Consider the following 5,247-nt stretch of genomic DNA (forward strand, 5'->3'; position numbering starts at 1 on the left):
GTAGACCAGGCTGGTCTCGAACTCACAGAGATCCGCCTGCCTCTGCCTCCCGAGTGCTGGGATTAAAGGCGTGCGCCACCACCGCCCGGCTTGACATTATTTTTTAAAAGACTTTATTTTATTCTGGCAGTGGTGTCTCACACTTTTAATCCCACCACTCAGGAGGCAGAGACAGGTGGATTTCTGTGAGTTCAAGGCCAGCCTGGTCTACAAGAGCCAGTTCCAGGACAAAGGCCAAAACTACAGAGAAACCCTGTCTCAAACGACTGAAGAAGAAAAAAAGACACAGGGAGAGCTCATTGGAATGGTCTGCGCTGTTGAAATCTCAATTTCCATTTACCAGTGACACCCCTCATCCAACAAGGCCACACCTCCTAATCTTTCCCAAACTATTTCACCAGCTGGTTCAAACTGCATTCAAACAAATGAGCCTACACGGGGTATTCTCATTTAAACCACTAGATTTAATAAAAAATCTACTTCGAAAGGGTAGAACAATTGTAATTTCTCTTGGGAACAGAAAATATGGTCCACTCACAGAACTGTAATGAAGAATAAAGAAACTCATTCATGGAGTTATAGAATGTGAGGGTCTGGTCAGTCCTCTAACTCCGGACCCTGAAGCAGGAGAAACAGTTCAGGCTACCCTCAGCTACACAGTGAATTCAAGGCCAATCCAGGCTACTTGAGAGCAGGGAGGAAGGTTCCAGCTCAGTTCCAGCTGACTCCTCCATATCTCGCATCCATAGAATATTCAGGCTTCAGAGATACCGTCTTATCAACTAATTCTTGCGAGCAGCCTAGAGCAATAGCAAGAGCTGGTACTGTTTGGGGCTCTGGGGTAGAGGACAGCTCCAAGGGAGGTACGCCACACCTGGCTCTGAGGTTTGTGTTTAGTAATCCATTGCCTTTAGACCAGCATTGTTTAGCTGCCTGAGCTATCTGCCTCCAAGCTCCCTTTAGGTTTTCCAGTTGCATTAACAGACAGTAGGTTTCCAAGTTGCATGTTCATTCTGACTAACATGGGCTACTGTCCCCCATCTCCTGAATCCCCAACCCAATCCAGTAGTCCCCCTCTCTGTGGTATTTTACTAATGTACCACTGCTCTCCTCCACTAAAGCAACTACCCCCACTTTCCCTTTTCTCAAATGGGTTCCTGGACTCGCTCAGGTCACGTGACTGCACAGCAGTGAAGCTACTTCCCGAACCTCCCATTCTCAAGGATGCACACATTGTGAAGTTTACTTATCTACCAACGAGATAAAGGTTAATGTCTTGTTTAATCAGATTTCTTTATTAACTTTAAATAACAATTAAGAAAACAATAACTTTGGCAAGGATAGACAGACAATGATCTGTGGACAAAGTGCAGTCTCTGGACTGTAGAAGAGATTCAAAGATGGTGGTGGTGGCGCACACCTTTAATCCCAGCACTCTGGAGGCAGAGGCAGGGGGATCTCTCTGAGTTCAAGACCAACCTGGTCTATAGAGTCAGACTCTGTCTCAAAAAAACAAAACAAACAAAAACTGAGCCCAGTCAACTAATTGCTGTTCAACAGTCTGATAGGAGAACTTTCAAGGAAGGGTTATAGAAACGGAGGTGGCACTAAAAATTATTAGATGGGGTGTTGGGTGTGTTAAAAAGTTATCATAGGCAGAACCTTTCTCCTGGGTTTCTCTTGCACTCTCGGAACATGTGAAGATATTTGCCTTCTTACAGAAAGGAAACTTGAGCCTTCGTGGAAACTTTTTCTTTCTTTTTTCTTGACTTTTGTCAAGACAGGGTTTTTCTGTAACTTTGGAGCCTGTCCTGAACTCAGTCTGTAGACCAGGCTGGCCTTAAAGGCGTGTGCCACCATCGCCTGTCTCTTTCTTTTTTATTATTATTAATTTTATTCATTTATTTTGCATTCTGACTTCAGTTTCCCCTCCCTCCTCTCCTCCTCTCCCCTCCTTTCCACGCTTCCCTGTCATTTTGTTCCTCTTCTGTTTCTGCTCAGAAAGTGGTAGGTCTCCCGTGGGTGTCTACAAAGCATGGCGTATCGAGTTGAGGTAGGACTAAGCTCTTCCCCTTCTATTAAGGCTGGGCAAGGCAATTCAGTGTGAGGAATGGTTCCCAAGAGCCAGTCAAAGCATTAGGTGCAAGCCCTGCTCCCACAGTTAGGAGTCTCTCAATAGACTAAGCTACACAACTGTCACACTTAGCTGAGTCCCCTGTAGGTTCAGATGCTGTGAGCACCTATAAGGCCAGGTTAGTTGTTTCCATGGGTTTTCTTGTGATGCCCTTGACCCCCTTGACTCGTTCAATCCTTTCTCCGTCTCTTCAGCAGGATTCCCCGAGCTCGATTCAGTTTTTAACCTATGATGTTACTCACTGTAATTTGACTATTAAGAGGATATTGATATTTGTGACTGGCCTGGATGATTATATTCATTCTAGAGAAAGACTTCTTGGGTTTCAAACAAACATCACATAAATGACATTTTAAAGTGTGGTGACTGTATTTATAGTAAATGCACTAAGATGGTTTGCTAATATCGTTACTTCAGAAACCTAAGGTGACGATATCTTTTATTACTTAGCTTTCTCCTAACTGGCCATATATCTTGATTTTTTTTATTGTTATTCACCAGTATTTTTCTGTGTTACTTAAATATTTAATGAACAGGCAAGAATATATATATATATATATATATATATATATATATATATACACACACACACACTCGTGATAAGATCACGACATCTTTGGGGAGGACACAGCGGTGCGGAAGGGGCAGTCTAGGTCCTTAGTTAAATGTTTCACTGTGGATGTGAATGTAGACGCTGGCTCAGATCGACTCACGGCTCTAATAATCTTGAGCTGAATTGAATGAAAAAAATGAAAGAAGCCACTAGGCAAAAGATAATCCTTAATGAATGCCCTTTGCTCTGACAATGTTTGTGTTGAATTTGGTGCTGTGTGTATTTGGGGTTATCAGTGAGTTAAGGGGAGTACTATATACAGGAAGACATCAGCATCCTCCCACTTTAGGCCCCCATATGCTTGTACATATATGTACATATTTTACTTTCTGAATCAGTGTCTCGTGTAGTTCAGGGTTATTTAAACTCACTGCAAAGCCAGAGCTGCTGGGCAGTGGTGGCACACGCCTTTAATCCCAGCACGTGGGGGACAGAGACAGGAGGATCTTTGGGAGTTCGAGGTCAGCCTGGTTTATAGAGTGAGTGCCAAGACAGGCTCCCAAGCTACATAGAGAAATCCTGTCTCAAAAAGCAAAAACAAAGAAACAAAAAAAGAAAAGAAAAGAAAGTGAAAATGAGATTGCATCCCTTTCCAGCAAGGCCTGCCCACTGGACGAGTGTAAATCGAGTTCCACCCCACTGCCACGCGCATCTACATGGCCTACTGACCGCTTTCCCGTCGAATTAGAGAGGAAAGGATTTATTTGACTTACACTCTTCATCACTGAAGGAAGTCACAGGGCAGGAACTTGGAGGCAGGAGCTGACACAGGGCTATGGAGGAGTGCTACTTATTAGCTTGCTCCCCGCGACCTGCTCAACCTAATCCCTTAGAGACCCCAGGACCATCCGCTCCAGGGTGGTCCCACTGACAAAGCTCTAGGCTTGCACACAGCCTGATCTGTGCAGGTATTTTCTCGGTTGAGTCTCTTTCTCAAATGAGTATAGCTTGTGCCACGTTGACATAAAACCAACCAGCACTATGGATAACAGTTCCTGTTTGTCTTTTCTTCCCTTTAGAATCTCAGCTCTAGGGGAACAGGGGTCTTGCCTTGTTCATGGAGATCTTCTCTTGGGACTCTCTGTGGAGCATAACAGTCATTTTTAGATGAACTCACATTGTGTATTCTATACTTTAAGGTTAGACAAAGTATGATGTTTTTATATTATAGATTTAATGGAAAGATAGAGCCCAGGAGTTTAAATGGTGTCTGGAGGGGGGAGCTAGGAGTGTCCAGTTCTGCCTCCGTGCCTTCGCATCAACTCTGTATCCCATCCGGCTGCTCTGCGTCCTCCCCCAACCCTTCAGCTAGCTTGGTGCTAGCTCTTCTCCCATCCAAGCTTTCCTGGGCTGATACTGCGCGCTCCCCAGGGCCAATATAGCCCACTGAGTTGTGAAGCTTACAAGTTTTCTCTCTAACTCTGCCAAGAGCTTGGCGGTGGGAGCCATGTAGGGGATCTCGTAAGAATACACTGTGACTTGAGAGAGCCACGGTCTACCATGGTAGCACACACAGCGCCTCGGCAAAGGCTCAGCTGTGTGGCTGCAGCAATGAGTCAATAATTAGCAACACATTTCTAAAGGTCTCTCTTGCATAATTTTTGTGTCCAGATGTCTATGACATTTGGATTCTAAAATAAAGTTCCAAATACCACACATTCATGCACATTTTTCCAAGAATAATTGCATGGTTTTTGAGCCTTTCTGTTTAATAAACATCAGGACCAAAGATGGACTGCTTCCCTCTACCTAATGTATTCATTTTCAGCATCCATTGTGGTGTGGAGAGTGTTTGGAATAAACACAATTAAAAGAGTGGCAGATTGTAAATCCTTTGAAGTTTATGATATGTCTCTTCCAACTGCTAGTAGTGTAAAAATGGAAAGTAATTTACATAAAAATTTTCAATTCACATGTTCTAAGAGATTAACTATTAACGATTCCTACAAAATACTATGAGGATCTCCATCCCCCAGAGTCCAAAGTACAGGCGGCCTACGAGCCGAAGCCCTAGCTTCCCCTTTCCTTTGCCTCTTCTGCTTGCACAGCCCCTGCTTCACCCCAGGGTCGTGGGCCAAGACAGGAGGCTGTTTCTGATTCCTGGAACACAGTGGGATGTTTCTCGGTTCGCTGGAAGTGTGTACGTGATCTTTCCACTTCTTCCAACTTGGCCCCCACCAGCTTAGGAGGTCTAGGTTGTGGGCCATCTCCTACGGAAATTTGTTTCTGGTATCCTTGGGTTGGGTGAGGTGCTTCTTGCAAACTAGCTCCCTCTCCGGACTCCCACTGAATTACCACTGCTGAAGGTGTCCCAGTCAGGTCCTCCACTGCTAAAAGATGATCATTTGCCCAATATGGAGTACGACATTAAAAACCAAGTGAAATAAAGAAACTATCTAATTGACGGCATTAAATCACAGAAAGTAAAGTTTGAACACCAATGATCCCCACTCCTTCTGCTCCTCCTCCACCCTCCCTCCCTCTTCCCTTTCCTTTCCAT

Source organism: Microtus ochrogaster, linkage group LG5, assembly GCF_000317375.1.
Source record: "Microtus ochrogaster isolate Prairie Vole_2 linkage group LG5, MicOch1.0, whole genome shotgun sequence".
NCBI classification, from domain to species: Eukaryota; Metazoa; Chordata; class Mammalia; order Rodentia; family Cricetidae; genus Microtus; species Microtus ochrogaster.